The sequence below is a fragment of the Camarhynchus parvulus genome, chromosome 12, assembly GCF_901933205.1.
Source record: "Camarhynchus parvulus chromosome 12, STF_HiC, whole genome shotgun sequence".
Taxonomy (NCBI): Eukaryota; Metazoa; Chordata; class Aves; order Passeriformes; family Thraupidae; genus Camarhynchus; species Camarhynchus parvulus.
In genome coordinates this window covers 16,281,820-16,293,893 of record NC_044582.1, presented here as the reverse complement: position 1 = coordinate 16,293,893, position 12,074 = coordinate 16,281,820, and the positions used below count along the sequence as shown (strand labels likewise).

The window sequence follows — 12,074 nt, the reverse complement described above, 5'->3', positions numbered from 1 at the left end:
GCTTAGATGGTGTGTGTTGGTTAATGCATTTGGTCTTTTCACTGCTAAGACTGAATTCATGTCACAAGGGGTGTATTTTATTTGGTTTTGTCCTTACAGGTTGTTGTCCTCACTGCAGAGCAGCCTGGAGCCTGCAGTTTGCAGTGAAGTGTTAGACTTGTAGAGACGTGCTGTTTTAAAGGATGAGGAGGCTGCTGGGGGCTTGGTGGGTCTCCTCCTTTGCTCTGAGGTTACAGTAGCAGGAGGTCCAAGGCAGTCCAGGTTCCTGTCTATGTGTGAGCGTTTTGCAGGGCCAAACTCTGAAACATCCCATTGCCCAACCCCTGATGTGATGGGTGTTTGACCCAAGGCAGGGAAATGGACTCCTTGGGTGCATGTCTCTAGAGCATGAGATGTCGTAAGGCACAAATGAGGTCTCCAAAGGATGCCCTGAGTTGCACTGTAGGATGTCACCACCCAACAGCCTGTGATCTACTGGCCATGGCTTACAGGGTAACACAGCCCTAAAGGGCCAGACACAAAGCCCCCTTAAATGATCAAGTTCGCGGGGTGTCCATGAACTCTTCTCCCACATTTCTTTATCGTCCTTCTGTCCTGCCTTATCCTTGATATGAAAGGTCATGTTGAATCTTATATTGTGTGAGTGCTTAAAAATAGTGGACATGAGTGCTGGTAACTTTTCCTTCCCAGTTTTCTCCATGGAAGCTCCAAGGTGGCATGGGGCTGCCCCCAGCCCAGCAGGATGGGTGGTGCAGGATCAGAACCTGCTCCAAGGGAGCCCAGGGGCTTCTTGCTGGGCTGGAGAATGCATGAGGTGAGAGAAGAACCTTTCAGAATTAAGAGGCAGTTTAATAACTGTAATGAAAATTATTTTTGACCAAAAATTATGTATTGCCAATTGGCTGAACTGCACAGCATACTTTCATAATATTAGATAGGGCTGGGTTGTTTTTTTTCCCCCAGATCTTACTGCTAAGATCACTGGCCCATTTCAATTTTTATTGAAACAAATAAACCCAATAAAAACACTTATGCTGAGAGCTGAAGCTCCACAATAGAAAAAAATAAAAATTACTCTGTATTGAATTTATTGATTTATTTATTTACTCCAACTGGAAAATTGAGTATTGTGTTAATGTATTTTATAAGAATCACGGTGCTCGATGAAATGGCTAATTTATTTTAGCGTATACATAAATAGCTAGCAATTTTCAGTGAGACAGGCTAATGAAAATGATGCCATGAAATTGTCTATACTATGAGGAGTGATGGAGTCAAGTTATTATTGGTTGAGTGCTGCGACGTAGTGAACTGGCCATCATGTCTTTGAACTTTTGAACTGCTACTTGGTCGTGTGATTTATTGATTTTGGTATCAGCGTGTTAACTTTTTATTTTTGTTGGGGGGGTTGCACACACAGCACGGATGAGTAACGCACTGTGTAGTTTCATAGATGTTTAGGTTAAACAAGATGGTTGAAAAATTTAAAGCGTGTTAACAGAGCAGGGTTACGCCATGTGGAAAGGCAGAGAGATGCTTGTAGGTACCATTAGATGTCAACACTGATGTTCTGATTGCTGCGGATTAGCCGAATACAAGCGAACTTGGCAGGGTAAGTGTGCATCCTATTTGTCTGAGAAACGTTGCCTTTGTTCTAAATTAAGTGCGTGATCTCATAGCAACTTTGTTTGCCTATCTACCTTCAACCCTTCCTCGTGCTGTGTCTTATCACGGCGGTGCCTGGTACGGGCAGAGCATCCACACTCTCCTGTCAGCCCTTCCCAGAGGCACGCTCCACGTTGCCGGCTGTTGCTCGATGGAGGATGCTGGCTGGCGGTGTGAACAGCTCAACAGCTCGTGTTGGACTGTTGTACCAGAGCGCTGCCCCCATCCTCAGTCACCCAGACGTGTAAACTTGTTTCATCTTCTAGCTGTGATCCCCTCCAAGGCTGGCTGTAGTGCTGAGCCTCGGCAGGCAGCGCTCGCCAGTGGCTGCCTCATCCCTTAGTGCGAGGAGATGCTACACTTGTTGTTCTTGGTGATTTGCTTAGGATGTGGAATTCAGGCATTAAAATAATATTGTTTGACTTACAGTGTTTTCTTGCTGCAGAACTTTTTCTCTCGACTGCTGGTAGGGGACCCTTTGCATGGCGGCTGCTCTGAGCTCTGTTTCTGATTAAACTGACTAACTTGACACCTGCATTTTACAATTTGCTTAAAGTGCTTTATCCTGTAAAAACAGTGATTTCAAAGCTTTAAAGCCAGCAGACTTGCAAGGCTTTGCACAACTTAGCTCATCCCACCAGTTCGCTGCGATTGTGCAAAACACAACTGGACTTTTATACTCTGCTTGACCCCTGCTTTCAAAATTGCAATTTTAATGTGCATCCTTCCCGTCCCCATTAACCCCCTTTTCCTGCTGTGGGTCTGGGCAATGCATGCAAGCATTATGGTATTTCTTTCCTCAGTTATGAAACTGACATGTCTTTATTTGGATATTAAAAGTGCTCCCCCCCTTTCCCTACTGCGACCCAGAGCATTTCCAGCAGCCTCACGGTGAGCAATTGGGAAGGTGGTATCACTTGCCTCTCCCCTTCACCCCCCCTTTGCCTCTCCATTCTTTTAATATTTTTTTTAATATATATTTTTTTAATTTTTAAGAGATGGGCTGTTTAAGCCAGAAAACAAAACTGGTGGGAAAAGGCTAAAAACAGGACTGACACCAGCACCATTAGAGGGGGGGAAGAAAAAAAAATTCCATTTCATTGCAACTCTGTTATTGTTTACTTTGCCATACACATCCTAATATGGTTACCTCCCTGTCAAAGCGGCCGAGCCGGGCTGAGGGGCCCCCTCGGGGAGACGCTTCCAACTGCTGCTCAGACAATAAGAAACAAACGGCGCAACTCCACAAAAGGGCTGCCCGGAAAATAAGTGTCAAATAAATCCTGCCGAACTCTTCCTTTCCCGGCACCCGGCCCCCGCCGTGTGTAACCTGCGCGGTGCCCGGCGGGGCTGGGGGGCGGCTCCCGCGGATCCCCCCGCGGCCGGGGCCGGACGGGGCGCGGCGGGAGCGCTCCGCGGCCGCGCAGCGCTGCCAGGTGGTGCCGCCGGCCGAGCCCCCGGGCCGCCCCGCGCCGCGGCCGCGGCTCCTGCCGCGGAGCCGCTTCTTATCTGCAGCGCCAGAACAAAGGTAGGTTGTTCAACTCCGCGCTCCGGGGGAGGGACAAGTTATTTTTGGAGGGTTGTCTTCCCAGTGCATGACTGGTTGACCTAAAAGGAGAAGGGAGAGGGGAAAAAAAAATACAGGCGGAAAAAAAAAAAAAAAAAAAAAAAAAAGAAGAAGCCCGGCACCGCCACCCCACCGGCACAGCGCGGGGCGGGCAGGGGAGCAGCGCGGCGCGGCGTAGTTTTATTTTTATGCAACTTAAAGAAGCCGGATTCCCCCCCCCCCCTTCCCTCCCCCTGTAAAATGCCCAGCTATTTCTAGAAAATTTGCGTTGCTGAAATACTTTAATCTGTGTGCTCTATTTTATTCTTTTAAATATTGTTTTTTCTCCTTTTTTTTTTTTTGTTTTTGCGTTTGTGATTTTATGTGCACATATTCCTCTTAGCGGCTATGAATTTCTATGAATTCTAAATAAGCTTTTCTAGGGATGAAACGTGCGGGGTATTTTTACACGAGGATTTCAACTTTTCGGTTGACATAATCTGAAGGTACCACAGCCTTTTCTGCGACTGTTCAAGTGCTTCCCTGCCCTGCAAGGAGTTACCACGTTGCTTAAACCAGCCCTTTATGCCATCATTTTTCTTTTTTTATTCTTTTTTAAGCCTGTATGTCGCTCAGCTTCATTGGATGCTTTTCTTCTCCTCCAAACTGAAATGCTCTCAGGTTTTGCTGTGCTTCTCGGTTTGTTTTGAACACGTAGGAAAATATTAATACAGAGCAGTGAAAAAGAAACAGTGATGCGTCTTCCGTTCAGGGGAGTCGGCAAACCTGTCCACTTCTATGCCGGGAAGTACAGAGAGCAAATCCATAATTCAGTGCAGGAGCAGATGAATCCACGGCGATGCATAGGATGGGTATTATGTAACTTAATAAGAAATGTGGTTTTGATCGTAGGAGCGGACGCTGCGCTTGTAGGTATAAATATCAAATCTAGGTAAGTCTGTGGAAGAGCACTTTTCTTCCAGCCTGCATTAAGCAGCGTTGTCTTCAATCCCTAATTCTTATGGGATTTTGGGGGGGAAGCAGCTTCTTCCTAGACTGAGTATCATTCAAAAAATCTTTTAAATACCTGTTGTGTACTTGGTTGCTTAATTGGCTCTCCTTCTTCCTGTCTCTGCTGCCTGCTTTCCCCAGTTATTATGGGATCTCTAGATTTATTTTTTTTTAGGAAGTCTCAGTTCCAGAGCAAACCTGGATAGCAAAGCTGTTATATTTCTTTTTTTTTTCCTTTCCTCCCCCGCTAAAATATTATTTCTTACATATTTCTGGAGATTTCTTCTCTCTGCCTTTTTAGCTATTTTTCTCTTAAGCTGTGCAGCCTGACCTGTGCTAATCAGAAACTATTTTTAAAATATGAGACCAAGTCAGATTTGTACCCACAAACTTTTATCCTATAAAACTGGGATTGATTTTTCTTTAAAAAAAAGACATTGCAACTCACTAATGGTAAACACAAATAAATGTGTTTTGTGAAATGAAAGGGTGTCTTTTTAAACACATTTCTAGTTTTTGCTTTTTGGGCCTTGTAGGGGATGATAGGAATTAGTAGCCTTTAATTAGACGTGGAGATATTCACATTTTACAGGGATTTATGTTAGAACATGGAATGGCGGGTGGCTTGTTTCCTCATTATGAATACTCCCTGCACATAATGAGGTTCATCATTAGTTGATGGAGTGAATTTGCCCTAGCTCTACCTTGAAAGGCACATAATTTACATACTACTTCAGAGCTTAGGCTTTAATGGATTCCTCGATGAATAAAATGAAAAGCTACTTTCTTTAAATTTTTGAACAGTGTTTTGATAATACGGATTTAATAAGACATTCAATTTCCTTGTTAAGTATATTTGAAAGTGCATTCCCAATTTTAGCACAAAATATACTTCCCTGTGTTGCTTCCTGTAATATTAGGTAATACATAAGCAAATATATACCACTGCAAACATTTTTGGGGATGTAGAGGGATTATTTTACCCCGTGTGTGAAGTGACACCGGGCTCCTTTGGCCTGGTCTCCAAGCATAGTAGAGCTCACCTGCACTGTTAAAATATGACAGAGCAGACCTGCTCCCCTGTTAAAGCTCGTTCTGCCTGAGGAGTGTTTTAACTGTGTGTTTGCTGTGTACATTTGCAGTGATGGATCTTTGGAAATGTGTTGCTGGCTGCCAGGCTGACAGTGACAAACCCTCCGGTCCCACCTCCCTATTTATTTTAATGAGACGAGAACAGCAAAAACTTCTCTGGTGCAGTTCCACCTCTGGAACTGCTGCGTAGATGTGATTAGATTAGAGTAAATTGAATTGTAGGCTGCCTGATGTGTTATCATGTCATCAGCTTACTCCAGCCCTGGTCTACAGGGTAGAGTTAGCGAGACGTCCTCATCGTCTTCCTCCTCCTCCTCCTCCTCCCGCAGTGTGTAGGTGGGGGCTGTGCATGTCCTGTGCGTGGGGCAGGCTGGGCATGGCCAGCCCCTCTCCCCATTGACACTTGCTAGTGTGGTGGTGGAGATGAGAGGCAAAAAATACGAAGCGAAGGCTTGTTTTGATAGAATGTTTTATTACCTGAAAACGATGAGCATATATTAACATTAATAGAATAGTCTGTGTCATTCTTTTTTAGGCAATTTACCTCCGCCACAGACCTGTCTGCTTCAAAATCTTTCTCTGTTCTAAAACATATATTTGTTTAGGGAGTTTTCATTGAAGTGTACATGACAATTACAGCTGTTCATTAACAAAATTGGGTATTTGTTTTAAACTTTAACCAATCACTTTGATATGCTAATTATGGTGTAATTTAATTTGAGCCCTGTAATGATGATGCCGTTATTATGGACATAAATGATGCAGTTAAGCTGAGAGTAATCTCATTTGCATACTGTACATGCCAGTAAATTAAGCCCTTTCTTCGACTGCTTCAGCTTTAATTTTCCACTTCTTTTCACACAGCGCCTTTTCAGCCAGTCTCTTATAAGCCCACTTTGTAATAGTGCTGATGACTGTTTGATGTGGAGAGTTGCCGCACCACAATAATGCAAGACACAAGATGTAACATTTAAAGGATTCATTATCTTACTGAGTGTTGCTTTAAGAAGCTGGGATTAACAAGGGTGGAAGTGTCCTCTCCGTGGAGCCGTGCGGGTCCTCCCAGAAACAAATGCAATCTTTATTTTTTTCCCTTTTCTCTTGGTGTACCCTAACAGTGAAAGGGTTTCAGTAAGGCCCGATGGTATTTCTCAGGAATGAACTAAGACACTATCAGAGCTCTATAGTACAACATTTGACCTTCTCTGTAGGGTATTCTGTGATGCTCCACTGTTGCAGAAAAGTTATTGGATACAATTTGCAATATAATAGAGATGTGAGATACCGGATTATTTCTCATATTGGGTATGTGGGCTCCAGATCTACCTGTGTGACCTACAGCAGTGCAGAATTGAAATCTGCATTTGTTTTTTTTTCTTTCTATTCATTTGTCAGTTTCTCCTTTCATGGCCCTTACATGAGTTGACCTTAATATCAGGTTAATTGCAGATTCAAATTTAAAAAAATGTTGCGCCCGCTGATATTAGTGAAAACTTGGGTTTTGAAAGAATAAAAATCACCAACACCAAACAAACATGAAGTGCGTAAGTGCTGACTTCAATAGTTAATCTTTTCCAATTTACCATGTTGTCATTGAGCTGAAGTATTCTCATAACATTGTGGCGTACAAAGAAATCATGTGAAATAAACAGGGCTCTTTTTATAGCTTCTTACTATTATGGTTAGATATTTTCATAGTTTAATACCTCTGGAAGTAAAGCCCATCTCAAGTTTTTTGCAGCAGTTGGCCTCTCAGAAAGCCATTGTTGTGTGGGTAACCAAGTTAACTGAAGATCATTATTAAAACCTCGCAATCCTTTCCTTACACAGGGTCTCATGACCAAAAATAGCTTGTGCAGTTGCCCACAAACATGCAAGTTAATAACTTCCTGGGTGAACAGTGTAATAAAAGCTGCTGATTTCCAAGGCATGCATGTCACCCTGGCCTCCACCCCTTCAGGGTACACAGCAAACGGATGGGAGGGTCCACGCTCACTGCCTGGCCAGCGCTTAATGAGATTTCAGTTTTTATGGCTGTCACCTACTCTTGGTTTCAGTTCTGCATTTCTCACATGCCATCCTGTTTTCCAGCAGCCCTTCCATGGCAGCCTGGCCATGCATGAGCGCTGGCTGGGGGTGTGCTATGGTGAAGTGCTGCCTGATGGCGATCTGACTTCCCTGTTGAACCCCCTGTTTCTGGTTCAAAACCCCAAGAATCATTCCCAACAAGCCCACTGCTCCAGCCACCAAGTGCCCTGACATGCAGGTTTTCAGTTCTCCTTGTACACATCCACACATGGCTGGTGTGAAGAAAACCTTCCAAGGAGATGTGTACAAACATGGAGCATGGTGTGGCTCTTGGCTTTTGCAGAGCCTTTGCTTTTCACCCATACCACCAAAGCTAGGAAGGTGACATCTGCCAGCTACATCTACAGGGTGGACTACATCAGTGTGCAGTGTCAAATCTTGGGGTCTGCTTCTGGAGCAAAATGTGTCCTGAAAAGGAAAGGCCTCATCCCCAGTGCCTTTTCTGGGGCTGTTGTTGTAGACATGGGTTTCATACACGAGCACAGCCGGGAGACAATACCCAGCAGCTGTTCCCTTTGTGCTCACAGCCCAGAGCTACTCAGGTTGCTGACAAAACTGGGTACAAGCTGACTCCATCCAGGGCACAGGTAGAGAAAGGGTTTCTCACAGCACCGGGTGATGCAGACTCTCCCCATAAACTCCATAATGTCAGAAATTATCTAGAATAATGCTGGAAAAATTTGGTCCCTAAAGCTCATGGAAGAGAGTTAGTGATTTTGTCTATTTTAGTGGTACCTTTATGGCTCAACCCTTTATTTTCCCTCTGAAGTTAATGTATGTGTTGCTTTAGGACGTCATTGGCTGCAAAGGATGTGTCATGTCTTCAGATTCTGCAGGAATCAGTATGCTGAGCATCTCTCTCTCGTGTCATGGAGGGATTTCTGTCCCAGGCAGACAATACCAGTAGGATGGACTGAGAGTTGGGCTAAGAGGCTCTCTTCTGGTGCTTGTTAGTGTTTTATGGATGCAACAGTGCTGCAGTGTGCTGTGCAAAACTTCAGTGTTAATCTTCTTGGGGATAAAAATATTTCTTCCAAAATGATTTCAATACCTTGCCCTTAAAGAAATCATGTGTAAGAGCTGTCTTCTTCACAAAAGAGATTTCAGGCGTAGTTTTTCCTACTCTCTTTGTCCTAATGAAACACATATCCTTCCTCCCCTCACAGGACCTTTTGAGTTTATTCTGGATAAAGAAATTCATTTATGAAGATTTTACCTTTATCATCGTCCCTCTTTAATCTGATCCTGGATTGCAATTTTCAGTAAGTTTCTCCTGCCACACTTTCCCACATATGAACCTTTTCAACCCAATCAGGTGGGAAATTAAAAGCTATACCAGTTCTGATGATGTACTGTGCAGCCCTGTTTGAGCATTTCTGTGTAATTCAGGATTGCTGGGTTTAAAGAAGTTTTTCACCCTGGGTAATGGTAGCTCTCTGCAGAAAGTTATTTCGAGGAGTTTTGAGCTTTGTGGGAGATGGATTTCTCTTTTTACAGCTTTGTTTACAAACTGCTTTGTTCTTACCCTTTTCCAGCAAAACAAGTGTTTCTTTACAGAAATATTTGTGGTTGAAAGCAAAGCCACTGAACCTGTCTCTAAAACTATAACTACAACAGATTAAAGAGTAATTTATCATATGTTAATTTACTTACCCCATCAAAGTCATGGGCGTCAAGACATAAAAACAGAAATAGACCTCTGATCTCTATCTCTGTAGTGTTTTTCAGCATCAAGTCTGCTATTAGTATCTGGAGAAAAAGCTCTAGGAATTTGTGATTGTATTTACCAGTAGCTAAGGAGAACAGTTGTCTATCACTGAAATTACCCCAAGTGCCAGAGCTGCTGCCTTTTCCATGTTTGACTGAACCAAGTTGACTTCCAAGTTTCAAAGTGTGAAGATTTCCTGTTCCCACACTTGTCAGTTTGTTCTTATTTGTAAACACATCTTATCATGGCTGTAGATGGTTGCATAGGTATCTGTGATGAGTAGCTTGGGAAGCACCTACAGATGCTTTGCTTTTCCAGCATATGAGGGAGCCTCCTACAGCTGTTCCCAACAGCAGGCAGCTGGCTCACCTGGAGAGCATCCTGAAAAGAGGAATGTTTTGGAAGTCCAGGTCAATCTGCCTGTTGCTGCTGGTCCTGAGTGTACATAAAAGTCTAGTAGTGAAAGTCAGGAAGCTGTTGGGGTTTCTTTAATCTGTGAGTCTTTAGTTCTTCTGGCTGCATGCTCCCTCTTCCAGCAGCATTTTTTTCCTGTGGCTGGAGGATGTGAATGTCTCTGTAAGATGGCTGAATGGACAAAGCAATGTGATAGAAACACATAGAGCAAACATGCTTCAAGCAGGACAGTGAAGGTTCTCAAGCAGAGCTGTTAGAGCTATAGGGAACAGCAGTGTAGGTAGGAACCCCCTGATGTGTCACCAGCTCTTCCCTGTGCATGTGCCTGCTTCTGCCTGGCTTGAATTAGACTTCACATTGGCTTTTCCTGCAAATGAAACACTTACTGTAAGGATAGTCTTTCAAAAGACCATGTTCTTTTTTCCAGATAGCTGCTAATTCTTGAACTGGGCTATTTAGGTAGTTTCCTGTGACCATCACTTTGAGGAAGATGAATGAAAAAATTCTGCTTTCAGGTGCGTGGCCTAAATCAAAAGCAGCTCTGTTTGAGTTCTCTGCAGTCTGTTAGGGTTTTACCACTATTACCAGCCATATAGCCCCAGGCATTGGTCCTCTGTTTTGCAGGGGGGGAGAGCAGTATCTTCTGGCCTTGTGCTTCCCTGCTTCAGGGTAACAGTGTGCAAGGGGCAGCCATGAGCAAGGAGAGCTCCAGCAGCTTGGTGACATGGCCAGAGCTGTTGGAGATGGGGCAGCCAGTCTGTGTGAGAGAGCCTGACCTGGAGGCAGTCTGCCAGCTGGGGAAACTCGCCTGTCTCTGCAAAATCCTGGACTTGGGGACAGACAACAGAGCTGTGCATGAAGAGTTTCCTAGGCTTCACACTGGGGTAAGGCTTGCAGTGTGTGATCAGCAAAGCTTTGAGACCCGCAGTGCAGCCTTTCCAGCTGTGGGATATTTCACGTGTTTGTTGGTATCTCCTTTGGCAAAGGAGGTTGAATCAGGGTGGGTCTGTTACAGGCTTGACGAGGGAAGGCAGTACTAAGGAATGAGCAGCTCCCGGTGAAGAGGGAGCTTTATATTGCTTTTACAGTGAAACAAATATAAAAAGGAAGAATGAAATGATAATAACCTAAATTGGTGCCAAATGTATGGGATTCCATGTGTGTGCAGTAAAGGGAAACCCAGCTCCTGTAGTTTTCCCTTGGAAAATAATTCGTTCTGTATTTAGAACCTATGTGCAGGATGACCATATAAATGTGGTTAAATGGCATAGGATTCTGATCAAAGGGGCAATTACAAGTAATAAAATAGAAAATATAATTATTGCTACCATTTCAGATCTTATAGCCAGGGAGAATCCTAGCTGCTAGATGGAGAAAAAATCATAAAATGAAGAGAAGAAAAGAAGAAAACCCCTAGATTTCAGCTTCTTGGGCTCCAAAAGAAGAGGGCTGAAAAGTAAAGATACATTTCCTAGAATCTCAGAATTCCCAAATAATTATCAGGGGAGAGTTGTGAGCAACTTAACTGTTGGCTGAGCTGAATTAGAGCAGAAACTGAATTACCAACTTCCACACAGGAAAATGTACCGAAGTTGGAGCTGTGGCTGGGTTATTTTCACCAAATGTCCAGCACATATGCTATGCTTGCTTTTATTGTTCACCGTTATGGTGTCATGTCTCGCTAGATTGTGCTTTGCTACACACCTCCACCCCCTAACAAACTGGCCCTATATGTGCATGTAGGCAGAATATAGGGAATTAAGCTGTGTGACAGTGAACTTCTGGGGGTTTTTATATGCTTGACAAATGTTTCTTAAACATGGTATAAATACATTGTGCAGTAGAATTGAAGTGTTTGAGGGGCACGTTTTACTCCTAAAAGAAATGTGTGTATTTTGGCTTCGTATTTTTCTGTCTCTTTCCCTATCCTCTAAAAGAAATATTTAGTATTTTAAAGGCACCTATGTTTAGATAATACAGGTTTGGACAGTATTTCTCCTCTGTATGTTGTAGTGTTCCTGCCGACACGCCTGGACAAACCTCACCACCTAAAACCCTCAGGCCAGGTTTTGGCATTCGGTGTCCTCAGAGGGAGGGATCCTAGCTGCTAATCCTGTAATAGTCAGATTCTTCAAGGTAGCATCTTATGTCCTCCCACGGGTTAGATTCTCTGTTTTACCTGACAGACTGAATATTTCTCTTCAAAGGGAATGTAAACTCTTCTGCAGGCTGGGCTCACCCTCGCTTCCCCTCGCCAGGTCTTGCCCAGGCACTTCTTTTGTTCCTCGGCCTTTCTGCCATAGCTATTTTCTTCCTTCCTGGTTCCTTGGAGAAAATACACTGTATTTGTAAGGGCCTGTCCCTCCTGAGCCCATTCCCAGGGGTCTGCCTGCCTTGCTAGAGGCCTCTCCAGAGGAAAGGCGAGGGCAGCTGGACTGATCCCATCACTCTTCAAGACTGCGAGGTCGTGCATTTGGTCCCCTTGCAGAAATGCCAAAGCCTATTTAGAGTCAGACATGTAAATACTCTGCTCAAAAATAATAATTAAAA

General features: G+C 43.8%; 1 protein-coding gene across 8 annotated transcripts in view; it reads left to right on the top strand.

The window, feature by feature from the left end:
* FOXP1 (forkhead box P1) overlaps positions 1-12,074 on the top strand; it is a 378,109-nt gene that overhangs the window by 179,578 nt on the left and 186,457 nt on the right. The window contains exon 1 of one of the 8 annotated variants that reach the window (XM_030956502.1): positions 3,103-3,193. The exons of the other annotated variants lie outside the window; for them this stretch is intronic. The gene's annotated coding sequence lies outside the window, so the exon portion shown is untranslated. Of the gene's footprint in view, positions 1-3,102; positions 3,194-12,074 lie in introns of those variants that run through there. 8 annotated transcript variants of the gene reach the window in all.